This window comes from Sinocyclocheilus anshuiensis, unplaced genomic scaffold (assembly GCF_001515605.1).
Source record: "Sinocyclocheilus anshuiensis isolate Anshui unplaced genomic scaffold, SAMN03320099.WGS_v1.1 scaffold2670, whole genome shotgun sequence".
NCBI lineage: Eukaryota > Metazoa > Chordata > Actinopteri > Cypriniformes > Cyprinidae > Sinocyclocheilus > Sinocyclocheilus anshuiensis.
This window is the reverse complement of record NW_015554247.1, coordinates 447,401-462,738: the sequence shown is the minus strand read 5'-3', so window position 1 is coordinate 462,738 and position 15,338 is coordinate 447,401. Positions and strand designations below refer to the sequence as shown.

Here is a 15,338-nt window from a genome sequence, read left to right as displayed (position 1 = left end):
TATCCTCTGGATACCTACTTAACAGGGTGTTGCTACTAAGGGTCTGTTGAGACAGTTCCTTCAGCACATACAAAGAGAAACGTGCGGTAGCCCCTGTGTGACAGGCCAAGACTAGTATGATTCTAGGCTCTTGGTCGTATTCCCTTAAAGGAATCTATTTCTGATTCCAAGCCTTGAGCTCTACCCCGGGCCCAGGAGTCTGGCCCTAACAGGTAAGTATTTTGGGGTATGTAGCCTAGGCCTTTGGCCATAGGGAATAACGTCACTGACAGCCGTCGGGGGCAACTGGGGCAACTCCCATAGCAATATGGTAGAGTTGGTACTTAGTGCTCGCCATGGTTCTGGCACTCAGCATGGCTCAGCATCATCCTCTAGGTTTCTTGCCATGCTGCGGACGCAAGCTTCAGACGAAGAAGTGAATGATGTGTGCTCCCGGCACCTATTTATACTATAGTCACACTGGTAGTGACTTCATGGCTGTCGCCGGCCAACGAGTTTGTGTTTTTTCAACGTATGCTTCAGACATGGGTCACGACGAGGCGTTCCCCATAGCGACCCCTAGAGGATGCAGTGTCTCGTTCCCTACTCAGGGAACCATGGTTACATAAGTAACCTGAGATGTTTTTGAGGGTTGTGGCGTTGTGAACTTTGGTGTTGTGTGTCGAGTAATCAGTTCAGTGATCAAAATGGATCCTTTTTCTAATATGTTCAGTGATCAAAGGATCTCAATTGTATCTATTTATGGCATGCACCTGTGAGTGTGAACTTTGTCAAAGTTTAGTCAAAAGTTCAGAGGCTGGTCAAAGGGTGTGAAACCTACTGACCCTTTTTAACGACAAACATCTGGTTAGGTAAGAAAAACAGGAATGTTACTAATAATGTAGATCTGGTGGTTGTGATTTCACAGAGGTTCAGGATACTCTTGGATCGAGAAAAGACGATAACCACAAAGTGAATTAAATAGGGCGGATCAGGAGTGATTGTTTTTAACAAGGCAGTCTATGCTGTAGGAAAATTTAATTTTTACTTCCATTTTAGTTAAATTTGATATCTTTATTCACTCAGAATGTTGTCATGTTTAAAACGTGTATATGCACACACACAAGCATTTATGAGGTATACCTAATGCAAACAAGAGAATAGATCTCTTTGCTTTTTCCAACGTGAGACTTGCATCAGACCTACTTCAAACGTGCATTTGAACGTATGGTTTACAAGGCGTGAGATCGATAAACAGATATCCGAACTTTGATTTCTCGGAGGTTAAAAACCCCGTTTGCGTTCAAACATGTGTAGATAAGGATATATTTAACACCCTCAAGATGAAAGTCTATGTCTACGCACCAGGGTATGTAATAAAGACCAGACAGGCTCTGAGGTAGATCGCTCCGCTAATATCACACCAATTAATTTGTAAAAGAAGAAAATCTAAAAGATGTTCATCGCATCGGTGTAATATACCCCTGGTGTGTTAAGTAAACTGTTGAAGATGCGTGGGTAACTACGCCTGATGAATTTGCTTGGAGAGATTTTGTAGAAAATTCAAACAGAAGTCGGAATCTGAATTAAATGTATGGTAAACGCTGATGATAATGAGAGCTAAATATAAATGCGTCCAGAGTTTTAACAAACGTATTGCAAGTCTATATCTTTAGGTAAATTATGGTAAACAGAGGCGAAACTATTTAAAACGTAAAATAATAAAAGCGTTTATTTATGCAATCATATCAAGTATAAATGATAGTGTTATTTATAGAATTATTATTTTAAACAAGTTTCACAATATTTAACCGCACTATTTCACAAATTAACCTCATACATGTATAGCGTACTAAAGATTTGTGGTATTAGGAATACCCCCTACCGTTAGTTATCAGATCTCGATATCCGTCGGAGTTCTAAGGAGTTCGGAGTTCTAAAGAGCCGCCCATACTCCGAACCGTTAAAAAGCAAAACTTGTGCTGCGTTCATTACCTGTAAACTCTCTTCAAGTTGTGCGACATTATCTCATCAATCGACGGAACGGTGGCTGACAATTACGATGGTCAGTGTTTTTCATCAGAGTTATTTAAATATGTTTTAATGTGAATATTTGTTTAACACCATGTGTTTATAATCTCTAGGTACTTTTGAGAATCTGGATTTCGACGAAGGTTTGGAACAGATCCTTAAAGAGCTATGTAAGTCTTTTCTCTTTTTCTGTTAACTACTCAATGTCTAATAATAATATTAGTTATCATTTTACCCAGTTGACGAGGCGCAACTAGTTACCTGTGATGATGACTGCGAAGTTAATAACGGTAGGTTGCATATACAGACTATATACGCGAGTGTACACACCCCAGGCACGTCCAGTCCCCCAACGCTACGATTGAGACCCCCGCATACAGGCGGTCAGGGTGTAAAACGCTTGAGGTTACCAGAGCAGGAAACCGATGACGAGCCGACCACCAGCCGTTTAAGGATTTCTGAGAATAACGGTATGTATTAATGCAGAAAACTCATTATTACGTTTTATGTTTGACTTTTATTCGATAAATTAATAAATGGTTATTGTTATTTTTACAGAACAAGGCCACGATGAGCGCGGCCTAACTGCGTGGTCTGATTCGATGATCCATGCGTGGGATCAGGTAACCTTCACCGATTCGGAGAGTGAGGAAGAGGAATTACAGGCTGAAAATCCTCAGGAACTGTTCCGCGATCGTGATTTAAATGGAAGGCTTGATTATGATATGCTGAGCCGTGTTAATCGGTATTTTGAGAGACTTTTCGACTTGGCCGGACAACCCCTATCTTACAGGGAAGCAGAAGACATTGTTGCTAGTGCACAAAGTGATGTGGTGTCGATTTTAAGAAATATCATGTCAACAACAACACAACGGGGCCTTACGTCACGCAGCTGAATTTTGGAGAAGTTGTCACGAGCAGCTGTATAATGAATTCCGTCAATTTCAGCAGAGCCTGAGCGGTGTATCGGCAGAGATTCGCGAGCTACACGACGAGCAAAGACTTGTGGTAAATGCATTATCTCTTATGGGTGAACGTTTAAATCTTATTCAGAGAATGTTAACAGATTTGTACAATCGTATGACGAGATAGGCCGTAATATTCTATGTATTGAATTGCTGGTTGTTTTTGTTTCTGTGTTATTGACATCGTTTTGTTGTTAGCATTGGGTTATTTCTTACATTTTATTATTGTTTGTTATTTCTTACATTTATTATTGTTTGCCATCGATTTATTGTTTTATGCTTATTATTGAGGATTGTTTCTGATACTATTTTACTTGTGGAAGAAAATGGAGGTTTTGAATTTATACTGTACATTTCTGTTTTATGTCACAATGTGAACGGTGGTGGTGTTTTCAGGGTGCACACGCTTGTCTTTAAGCTTTAAATTTTCTATTTCTGATTTTTAAAATTAAAAAAAAGAATAATTCAAAATGTGCAGTAAAAGATGTCACGCTGATTTACATGACCACACTTCAGAAGATGATCAGATATCAAGGCCTAGACATGATTTTCAAAACAATAGTGATCAGTTACATAACCAATTACAGATGTTACAGCCTGATTCGCTTAACATGATTTAAAGATTACATGAACTTATAGATGAACAACATGAATGGTTGGGTGCGTCTATAAACAACGTTGAACAGATCGGTGTCGGTCCATCTAATGATGACCCGTCAGGTTATGATCCCGCAGCTCCAGATATGGGTCTCGGCCAGAATTATATAGCTAGCCTAGTAAGAGGAGGTGGTCGTGTGGGTGATTTTACAATTGTCCCAAGACCGAGATTTAACGGTTTAGAAATTCGCAGAACTTCAAATTTTCGTGAAATCGCCACTGATTATGCTGCGTGTAATATCTATTTGCAAGATATTTTGAATGAGATTGTAGTGTTTTCCAGATTGATGGCGGGTGAAGATAGTTTTCTAAACGTATCTCTGCAAGGTGCAAGTCTCCCCACAGATATTAATGCAGTTCTAACACCTGATAATAATCACGATGTTGGTATATTTGTTGAGCAAATCGAACGTGTAGTTCAAAGCAATACAGATGTGTGTTTAGATGCTGCTTTAGAGTTATGCGTGTCGGTAGCGCGAAACAAACAAGGCGGCGTACGTAGGAAGTTAACTGACCTAATCTACAATGAAATCATAAGAAAAAATAAAATGAATCTATTCATCCCCAAAAATATAGCAGACAATGTGTTTTAGCATATGCATCGCTCACTTTTTTAAATCCTCAATGTCCCGACAGTGATTTGGTGAGAATAGGCAAAAACATACATAAAGATCTGGGTTACGACCCACAAGATAAAATTGCGTTTCATGATATTTTTAAATTTGAATCTCTTCTAGATCTGAAAATAGTCATCTTCCACAGAACGTGCTCATGTAAACTGGAGGTGTATAAAAATACAGATGAGATGCATCACAAGACGGTACATTTATATCTACACGAAAATCATTACTATATGATCTAAATCTAAAGGGGTTCTTAGGTTACTCGTATGTTTGTGAGTACCGCTATCATGGGTTTAACAATCGTAGTTTACATTATTGCAAATTTACGTGCAACGTGTGCAATGACACTCAGTGCTACACACATCCTAAGAAATCGGTACAATGCGCTGATTGTTTGAGATATTGTAGATCTTACTTCTGTTATGAAATGCATAAACAACCACAAAGTGAAGGGGTGAGATCTCTGTGATCTTGTAAAATACTGCAACAAGTGTTACAGACAGTACAGAGCAAACTGGTCAGGTGATAAACTATTATCGCACAAATGTGCACCATCGAGATGTGTGCATTGCGGCGATGTTCTGATAGATGAAGGTCATCACAGTTGCTATATTCAACCTGCCAAACCTGACGAGCATAGTCATGCCTACATTTATTTTGACTTTGAAACAATGTACGAAAATGGTAAGCATACAGCAAATTATATATGTGCCGTTTCGCAATCTGGTGAAGAATTCACAGCCGAAGGTGTCGACTGCGTGGACCGTATGGTCAAACATTTCAGATGTCCAAAATTTGCTGATTTTACATTTATCGCGCACAATTCTTCGGGTTTCGATTCTTTTATATTGCTCGAGTATTTCATTAATAAATAAAGTCTTAAGTATTAAGTCAGGGCCTAGCTCCAAAAATAATACTCCAAGGATGTAGACTTGTTTATATCTACGATCAGGTTTTTAAACAGAGATACATCGACAGCTATAGCTTCTTGCCTATGAAATTGTCAAAAATTACATCTGCTTTAAACCTAAATACCTGCGAAAAAGGATTCTTTCCCCATAATTTGAATCGTTTGCAGAATGTGAATTATGTCGGCCCGTATCCGTGTAAAGAACATTATGGCTACCAGACAATGTCTGACACTGAACGAATGAAATTTGACTCGTGGTACGAGAGCGTAGCAGGTCAGGTGTTTGACTTCAAAAAACAACTTGGGATGTACTGCAAGAACGATGTTGTTTTGTTACGAGAGGCTTGCATGAAATACAGAAATGAGTTTATCAAGTGTACAAACGTGGACCCGTTCGGATGTATAGCGCTTGCCGGGTGCGCTATGAAAGTGTTCAAAACACTTTTTTTAACCAAAGACCCGATAGCCCTAACACACAAAAATGCTTACATCAATGAGTACAAATCTTACTCAAATCCTTCCATCCAATGGCTCGAATACATTAAAGATAGCAGAAACGTTGACGTTCATCACGCGTTAAATCACGGCGAAGCCAGATTTGGTCCGTATCATGTGGATGGCAATTATGAAGTTGATAACGGTGATAGAATAGCCTTGGAATTTGTAGGATGCTTCTGGCATGGACACTGTTGTCGTTTTAATCCTAACTAATTGAATCCGGTATCAAAAATAACATTCAGTGTGCTCAGAAGACAATCTGACAATAAGATGGATGTCTTGCGTAATACCTACAATCTCAAAGTACATGAGCTTTTAGAATGTCAGTGGGAGAAAGCCAAACAAAACGATACTGATGTCAAAGATTTTATGAGTAGTTATAATGCACCAGCGAGGCTTAATCCCAGGGAATCGCTTTTCGGAGGGAGGACTAATGCACTCAAACTGTACCACAAGGCCAGCGAAGATGAACGCGTCTCCTATCTGGACTTTACATCTCTCTATCCTTATGTGCAGTCGTGTAAAACCTACCCCATCGGTCATCCTGAAATAATTTTAAAGGACTTTGAACCAGTCGAATCATTTTGGACTTATTAAATGTACCGTACTCCCCCCACGTAAACTACTCCACCCGGTTCTGCCTTTCAAATCTCCAGAGGGTAAACTATTGTTTGCTCTGTGTTGCACCTGTGCTGAGGAAAAATATCAGGACCAGTGTCAGCATGTTGATGAAGAAAGAGCCATTTCAGGAGTTTGGACGTCTGTTGAACTCTCCTGTGCTATTGTTAAAAGTTATTCAGTCATCAGAACTGAGGAAGTCTGGCATTTTCCCCAGACATCAGACACATTATTCAGCGAATGTTAAGACGTTTCTCAAATTCAAACAGGAGGCTTCAGGTTTTCCGCCAGACGTAGTGACAGACGCAGACAAGCAGACTTACGTCAAAGGGTATTTTGAGAAGGAGGGAGTTCAGCTGGACATTGACAAAATCACACTCAATCCTGCACGTAGAGCTATAAATAATTTTTTATTGAATTCACTTTGGGGGAGATTCGGTCTTAGGTGTAATTTACCTACAGCGGAACTTTTAACAGATCCAGAAGATTTCGCCCGCCACATCTTCGGAAATGGCCACATCATTAAACACTTCTCATTCGTGTCAGACTCAGTAGCGCTAGTGCAGTGGTGTTACGCAGACGAAGACCCCGCCCCCGCGCGTGATGTTAATGTGTTTATTGCAGCATTCACCACTGCGTATGGACGTTTGGAGTTATACAGGCTTATGGATCAATTAGGATCTCGTGTTTTTTACGTAGATACAGACAGCGCCATCTTCATATCGAAAGTTCAAGATTGGACGCCTAAAACAGGTGCATATCTCGGTGAGCTGACGGACGAGCTTGATGTAGGCAATCACGTCACCGAATTCGCATCAACCGGCCCGAAATCGTCCAGCTTTAGAACTGCAAAAAATTCACACTGCATAATAGGTCAGTTTTGAAAAGATTCAAAGTGGTATATGACAAGTGTGTGTTACTAGCCGACTACACAACACTTCCTTATGGGTACTAACGATATTTTTAGATCACATAATGTGTATGTTGAAGAAGATTTTGACTTCCATTTTCAATTCCCATTCTCGGCTGTTATCTCAGGCCCATCGAGCAGCGGGAAGACTGTCTTTGTGAAAACATTTTTGTGTAATGCAGACAAGATGATCAATGTAAAAATTTATAATATTGTATTTTTATACAGTTGTTGGCAACCTTTGTATGATGAACTGTTTTCATTGTATGATATAAAATGTATTGAAGGTATTCCAAACTCTTTAACAGATGAAAATTTATTGCCACCTAATGCAAATTCGGTTTTAATTTGTGATGATTTGATGGAAGAGGCATATTCGAACGCTGAACTCTCACGAGCTTTCACGAAATACGTTCATCATAAATAATTTTCCATCATATTGACAACTCCGAATCAGTTTTTTCACGGTAAAACCAGCAGGACTATCTGTGATGATTTGATGGAACAGGCATATTCGACCGATGAACTCTCACAAGCTTTCACGAAATACGTTCATCATAAATCATTTTCCATCATATTGATAACTCAGAATCTGTTTTTTCAAGGTAAAACCAGTAGGACTATTACACTCAATACACACTACCTTGTTTTGTACAAGAGCCCTAGAGACTCCATGCAAATAATGATTTTAGGGCGTCAGATTTACCCTGGAAATACAAAATTCTTTATGGAATGTTATAAGGACGCGACCAATCAACCTTTTGGATTCCTTTTGATTGACTTTAAAGCTAAAACGCCAGAGCATTTTCGTCTCAGATCAGGGGTGTATGTGCAGAAAAGACCACGGTAAACTTTGGTGGAAAATGGGTGATAAGCTTTGTAAAACTCTTCCACTTTTAAAACCGTTATATAAGGCTTCACCGAAGCAACGACGTGTTATTTTACAGTCAGCGTGAGGTCAACTGATTCTATCCTTGTGTGAGATCACTCTTAACGTGCTCCACGGTAACATACCTCTAAACACCAAGCAGTTAGGAAGGTTAAAAAGAGAAAAGAGGAGATCAAATACACAGCGAGTAAAAAGATCAACATCACCAGAAAAAAACGGATGATTAATCAACGAGGTGGTTTTCTCGTACCTCTGTTAAGTGTGGCAATACCGTTTATCACTAGTTTAATATCGTCCAGACAGCATTAGGCATGGAATATGCTGAAAAGCTTTACCTAATCCCCCAGAATCAGATGAATAAATTAAGAACGGGGAGTGTTCGTGAGACAATTCAGCAAACCGTGGAGAACGATTTGGATACTGCTATAATATATAAACATATTGCAGAGGCATGATTTAGATTCACACGGGAAAGGGGGCGTAATCACCGGGTCGCACATGTTAGATTTGGTTAAAAGTATAACAGCGCCTCAAACGATCCGCGATGAATACAGACCGCGCGGGTGGAGTGAATTTCTGAATGCTTCTGAATCCGTTTTAAATATACCATTTTCATCTATAACCAACCCCCAGGTTAAACGCACGGTTGAGACCCTTAAAAGGAAATCGCCTACCCCGTTGAAAAAATGGCAAGTTAAAAAGCATACGCCAAACACTACGACACGATCTAGCACCCCCCTTGGAAATGTGTTTAATTCACCGACTCTTGACGCTAACGCCTGGTTAGCTTTTTAATATCATTGTTTGTAAATATGTTCGAAATATTTGTATTAAGTCGTGTGTTGAGTTATCATCCTGATGTTAATAAAAAGACGGAAAAAGATGCCTGGTTATACATTGTCTTTATTTATACACTACAGCCATATTAACACATTCATGATTACATAGTCTTTTATTTATTAAACATGAAGTAATAGGGGTCCGTTCTAGGTGCACTACAGAGACGTTTTACAGATCTGCACGCACTGAATACAGTTAAACGTATCGCAGAGAGAAGGTTTCAGTCTCTTTACAAATCGAGTAACCATGTTATCGTTTTTAATCAGGTCGTCATAATACATTTTAACAATATTTTCATAATCGTATCCTTTTGACATGTAATACAGAAAAAACACACAATGTTGTCCGCAAGTATCTGATGTGAAGTCTTGAACCTGTTTGTTAGAGTATTGCACACTTATAGAATTGTTTTTTAAAAAGTCTTGGATGGTCTTCGGAAAACGTGGATCTTTCGGACATCCGCCAAAGCTATAAAAAAACAGCTAACTCTAGTCGAGTCTTGTTTTGTAATTAGAAATACGATTGTCAGGATAAACATCCATTGAAGCGTTGCATGGTAGCGTAACGTAAAAACCGCCCTCGCCCATGATGCAGATTTTTCACAAATTATATTTATGGCATCCACGCTGCTACTTTAAGGGATTCTGTATGTCCACGATCAGAGCACCTTGCGACCGCTCTTTTTTCGATCTAAAATCTTTTCTATTTTAAACGACTTATCTTGATTCACAATAATTTTTTGTAATTCTTTTTCATAAAAACACCCGTCGATAACCTCCCCATCGTAATCTTGTAATCTGTACACAGGTGGTGTCCGAGGTATACACGCGGCTATAGTGAAAAACTCTTCGGTGTAATTCTGTTCGTACCCCTTAGAAAATACGTTTCTAACTTTAGATACCCTAACAACATCACCTATTTTATACCTAAAGACAGTTGGGCCTTTATGCAGCTTTCCGTACAAATTATTAAACACATCCGCTTCATTTTCTTTATGAACGTCTAAAGGCCGCATTTTAATGCTTTTGTGATAACTTGCGTTATACCCGTCTATAAGATCTTGTAAGATATCGTAGTAATGCTTTGAATTGATGGCTGTTAAAAATCTAGCCATTCTTGATCGAAGAGTCCGGTTAAAGCGTTCAACTACGAATGCTTTTACATCACTTGCTGTAGCAAAATGATGTATGTTATACTTTTTCATCAGTTGCTGAAAATGTTTGTTAAAAAATTCAGTGCCTTTATCAGACTGTAATTTTTGCGGTACGCGGTTTTCTTTGAGTATAGATGCGAACGCTTTTGTAACCTCCGGCCCTGTCTTATTCTTCAGCGGACGTGCCCAAGTGTACTTGCTGAAAACGTCTATGCAAGTCAGTAAAAATTTAATATCGTCGTTTTCTTTCGAATAAGCAGTCATGTCAACCAGATCTGCTTGAAACTGTACATCTTTCCCGTACACCACCACTCTATTCCGCTTGTATTTAATAGGCGCGGTTCTGTGTAATGTGTAAGCATCCTGAGCGGATAACCAATCCGACACTTCTTTATCCTTCAGAGTTACACCGTATTCCTGTAACACACCCCGTTTTAATCGCTCTTTACCCCCCAAAGACCCGGGGTTCGTAGGGTTGTAGTACACTTTTTTCATTAATTCAGACATCTCACCCCCACTGTTTTTCAGAAAATAATGACAGAGTGATTAGCGTCAAAAGGTTTTTATTTGCAATAGAGGCCACACAAACGTTAAATATGATTGGTTATACAATAACTGATTATATATCATCTAGATATCGAAGGAATTTCACGCACATTACAAAATTTTTCACTATCATGTATTCAACTAACATGTCAATAATTTTACATACATCCAACGGATCGTTTCTTGACAACAACATTACACACACATCGGTTACATAAGTACAGAGACATAAAATGTTACCTATTTTAAGACTTCCTTCACATTCAGGCATAAGTTCGAGAATGTTTTTAACAGACATACGGGGGTTATGCCCGTTTGCGATACATTGGGTTGTCATAACACACCAATCGTTCGACATACCCCTCACAATGCACATTTGATTTTTTTATTTCATTAAACGTTTATTATCCACATAACATTCACTCTCATCATCGGTAATCTTATACAATAAACACATTATCTCGCTCTTAATTCGCTGTTTAAATAAGAGTTTTGTCAGACAGGTTGTGTTGCAGAGGTTTCCCATGGTTCCAGCTGTCAACTGCGTCGTAAACGGCCTGCTCGCAGGTTTCATCCACAAGTTTCGTCCTGAGTTCAGCCAAGCCTTCCACTATGTACATCTCATCTCTGAGCTCACACAGAACAGTGTCGACAACACCCTGAATTCTTTGCAGATGCGGTGTTAAACCGAACAGCTTCAAGGTTCGGGCCAGAATGAGTTTTAGATCAGGTTTAGACAGTTTATGCGACAGTTGTTCAAAACACCCCAGAAAATAGTACGCAGGTGCCTCATAGAGACATGAATGTTGTGTTTGCGAAGGATGATCGACCTGACAACCATAACAATCTTTCTTCAGCTGTCTGTAAACGACTTAACTTGATTCACAATAATTTTTTGTAATTCTTTTTCATACAAACACATGGACCTGACAACCATAACAATCTTTCTTCAGTTGTCTGTCAACCAGATGCTCCAGAATTATGGCAACAACAGCTTTAATGATCTTATGACCGGTCACAATACAAAACTAGGAGGAGCTGAAGTATTTTCTTGGGTCATGTTGGTGGCGATATCGCTTGAAGTGTATTTCCTCTGAGAGTACGGGGTGTCTGTATTTAATGATTATAGAATGTAGGCGGAACTACGTGAACCCCTCTCCGACTGGACACGCACCATTCAGGGTGAAACAAGTCTGACCTCCCGGTTGGTCTTGTCAAAGTTGTAACTGCAAATACGATTACCGGATAAATGAAACTCATACTTAACATTATCCAAAGGTTCGTGGAGGAATTTGGCCAGACACGGTCCATGTTTCATCTTCCTCGGTGCCACAGTAAGATCCCCCATAGCAACCTCAACACTCTTCTCAGGAGTTTTAGGTGATGATGCCTCAGCCATTGTTACAGAATAATTTTCTGTTTTTCCAATTCACAAAAATCTCCGTTTGTATTTTGCGTCTAGGTAAGAATGTTATTCTCAACAGACCCCTTTTTAAACGTATGTTAACAACCAGTTTGGGTGACTATCACTCCTTCGGCATTAGGGGAGGGTTGTAGGTGTGGCCTGGCCTACGCGCTCCTGAGCTCATTCCGAGTTTTGACAGCAGCGAGTGAGGATGATCTGACGGAAACAACGTGAGATGAGGGGGTCTTTTTATTTTGTTTAACTTGTGACAAACTCTAACTAGTTTTAAATTGTAATGATAGACTACAACAGATTTTGACAAGTATCTTATGCTGATGTTTTAACGAACGTATCTGGAAGGATACTTTTTGTTTTAGATCATGATGAGAAGTCAGCATTTTTTCTTTTCTTTTCTAAATGGTAACAAACTCTAACTTTAAAAATGTAACTACCGTATTGTTTAACGAACGTATCTGATACTTTTTTGTTTGTTTTAGATAGATGGTAAGATAAGTCAGCATTTTTTCTTTTATTTTCTAACTGGTAACAAACTCTCAAACTTTTACATTGTAATGTTACAAGATTTTGACTGCCACGTACTGTTTAACGAAATATCTGATACTTTTTTTCTTTTTTTGTTTAGATAGATGGTCAGTAACCTAGTTTTATTTTTATTTTCTAACTTGTAACAAACTCTAACTAGTTTTTAAATTAACAACACTTAAATATTCGTCTTAACCCCTTTTTTACTCTTTTCTGGAATCATTACATTGTTTATATACCGCGTATGTTTGATGTTTTTCTTGAAATGTATGTATGAAAGCTTTAATAAAAACTTCCCTTATCCCGTTTAATAATCATACCACGTTTCACAATTTAAAGTTTAAAGCACATAGTTTTGAACAGTTTCAACTGACCCACACAAAAACACATTCCCAAACAATCATAAATTCCTTCGGATCATTGGGGTGGATAAACAGATGGACAGTTAGATGGGGGCGGGGGTGTACAGGAACAGGTGTCCAACAGGCGTCCACTTATGGGTGGGGGGTGGAATTTTTATGACCCTCGTCAATCAAATTTGTTGTCACATAGCACCCTATACTCTCTCTCACAAATGCTGTCGATTTGACTGTGGGCCTGTTTCCAGTGAGTTTCAGTAAATAATGGATGCTAGGGGTCCTCCAAAAAAACAAACAAAGTATCCGCAGCTGCACGTTTTGTATGTCTCTCTATATCTGACACCCACTTCAGGTCGTGCAGTCTCCACTAATGAGCTGAGTTGAATCAGGTGTGATGGATGAGGGAGACATACAAGATGTGCAGGGCTGGGGGTACTCCAGGACAGGTTTGAGAACCTCTGCTCTAGTGGATGGTTACTGTCCGGCAAAGCTGACTGTTGTGCTGTCCCGTCGAGGACGTTCTTCTGATGGGGACTGCTCTGGAGGACTTAAATGCTGTCGTTTTGACTGTGGGCCTGTTTCCAGTGAGTTTCAGTAAATAATGGATGCTAGGGGTCCTCCAAAAAAAATCAAACAAACACAAGTAATGCATTGAATTCAGTGGGAGTTAAGCGGAGAACGAAGTGTTACGTGACACTTTTTAATTTAAGTGAATGGAAATGTTCAGCATTCAGTGACTCTCTGTCATTTGTCTGTATAACCGGAAAGCCAGGAGAGTGTCCACCCCAATCATTAGGACCGTGTTTCTCAACCCTGGTCCTGGGCACCCCCCAGCACTGCACATTTTGTGTGTCTCCCTAATCAAACACACCTGATTCAACTCATTAGCTCATTAAAAGAAACTCCAGGACCTGAAATGGGTGTCAGAGAAGGGAGACATACAAACTGTGCAGTGTCGGGGGGGTGCTCAGGACCAGGGTTGCGAAACACTGCATTAGGAAGAAGATCGTGTACCAGGTCCTGTGAGAGTGACTCTAACTGTCCCAAATGAGAAGTGCTGCAGCAATGGATGTGGACGTTACTGTACGGCTCCATATACAGGTATTTGTGTTCTTTTGGTCAGTTTAGTATGATGTTTGCATTTTTGTTATTCTCGCCTAAAGTACGTTTGAGTTCATCCCTTAGGATATAGTTTTAAACACAGGATGGCTTTACAACATAAAGAGGAATAATACTTGGAATATAATTCGCTCTGTAGGTGTAACTTGCTATTCATGCTTTGTGTGTTTTGTGCTGTATACTGGAGTGGCATAATGTCTATATGCACAAACTAAAGCTGACTATCTGTGTCCATGCAGTGAAGCCGGGTCAATGTCCTAAACCGAAGAACATTCCACTGTGTGCTGAAAGCTGTTTCCATGATGGCCAGTGTCCTGCCACACAGAAATGTTGCCCAACCACCAGTGGCCGAGCATGCAGTGAACCATGTGGCCAGGGGAAGCGGCCGCGGCCAGGGAAGCGGTCGCGGCCAGGAAGGGGTCAGGGAAGTGGTCAAGGAAATTGTCAGGGATGTGGTCCTTGACATGGTCATGGGAGTTTTGCATAACTCCTACTGGACGTCTTTTCAATTTGGTGCTTTATTAATATGGCATGTTTTCCCAGTTTCCTCAAATGGTTTAGAAAGGATTTTGTCGCTTTCTTACCGCATAGCAATGGTGCGAGAGGACAATCCTGACAGGATGGGTGGAGCCTTTTTTTTTTTTTTTTTTTTTTTTTTTTTTGCGTTGTAATTGAGGAGACAGTGATTGTAATTTCCTGATTTTGTGGTCTTGTTAAAGAAACATCTGGCCTTTTATTGCCATAGTAGTAAAACCAATAGATTTTGGGTTGATTTTAAATTAACCCTACTAATATGACCCACAGTTTAGTCCTTAAATATATTATTTTTCCTTATGTAAATCCAAAACCGTTCTCTTATATATGTTGCTATTTCATTTTATGTGCAAAATGTTTCATCCACAAGCAAAACCGGCCTAAATCTCCTTTAGTTTTCCTCTTTCTTGTTGAATTTAACTCTTGTTTCATCCCTCCGGCTTATAAACAACAACAACAATATTTTGATGGATTGATTATATGAATATTATGATTATTCAGATATTTAACCTGGTCATTGTGCCTTTTTTTTCTGTGCATATAATGTATGCAAACCCATTATATTTATGTTTTTTGCTTTTTGTCATTGTGATTGTTCATTGTTAAAGATAGTAGCATCTTTCCCTGAGCTTGTATGTAATTATAAGTTCTGCAGTATTAATAAAAAAAGAACATAAGATGGACAGGAGCACTAACACCTCATAGCATCAGTAACTCCACAACCCTACCTAGTACGGTTTTCCTCAGCGTTTGTAATAT

The 15,338-nt window shown here is 39.4% G+C and overlaps 1 long non-coding RNA gene across 1 annotated transcript; it reads left to right on the top strand.

The window, feature by feature from the left end:
* Nucleotides 1-1,969: 1,969 nt before the first annotated feature.
* LOC107671254 (uncharacterized) lies at nt 1,970-2,263 on the top strand. Its single transcript, XR_001632176.1, has 3 exons — nt 1,970-2,044; nt 2,124-2,180; nt 2,250-2,263. It is a non-coding gene; the product is annotated as an uncharacterized LOC107671254 (long non-coding RNA).
* The last annotated feature ends 13,075 nt before the right edge of the window (nt 2,264-15,338 follow it).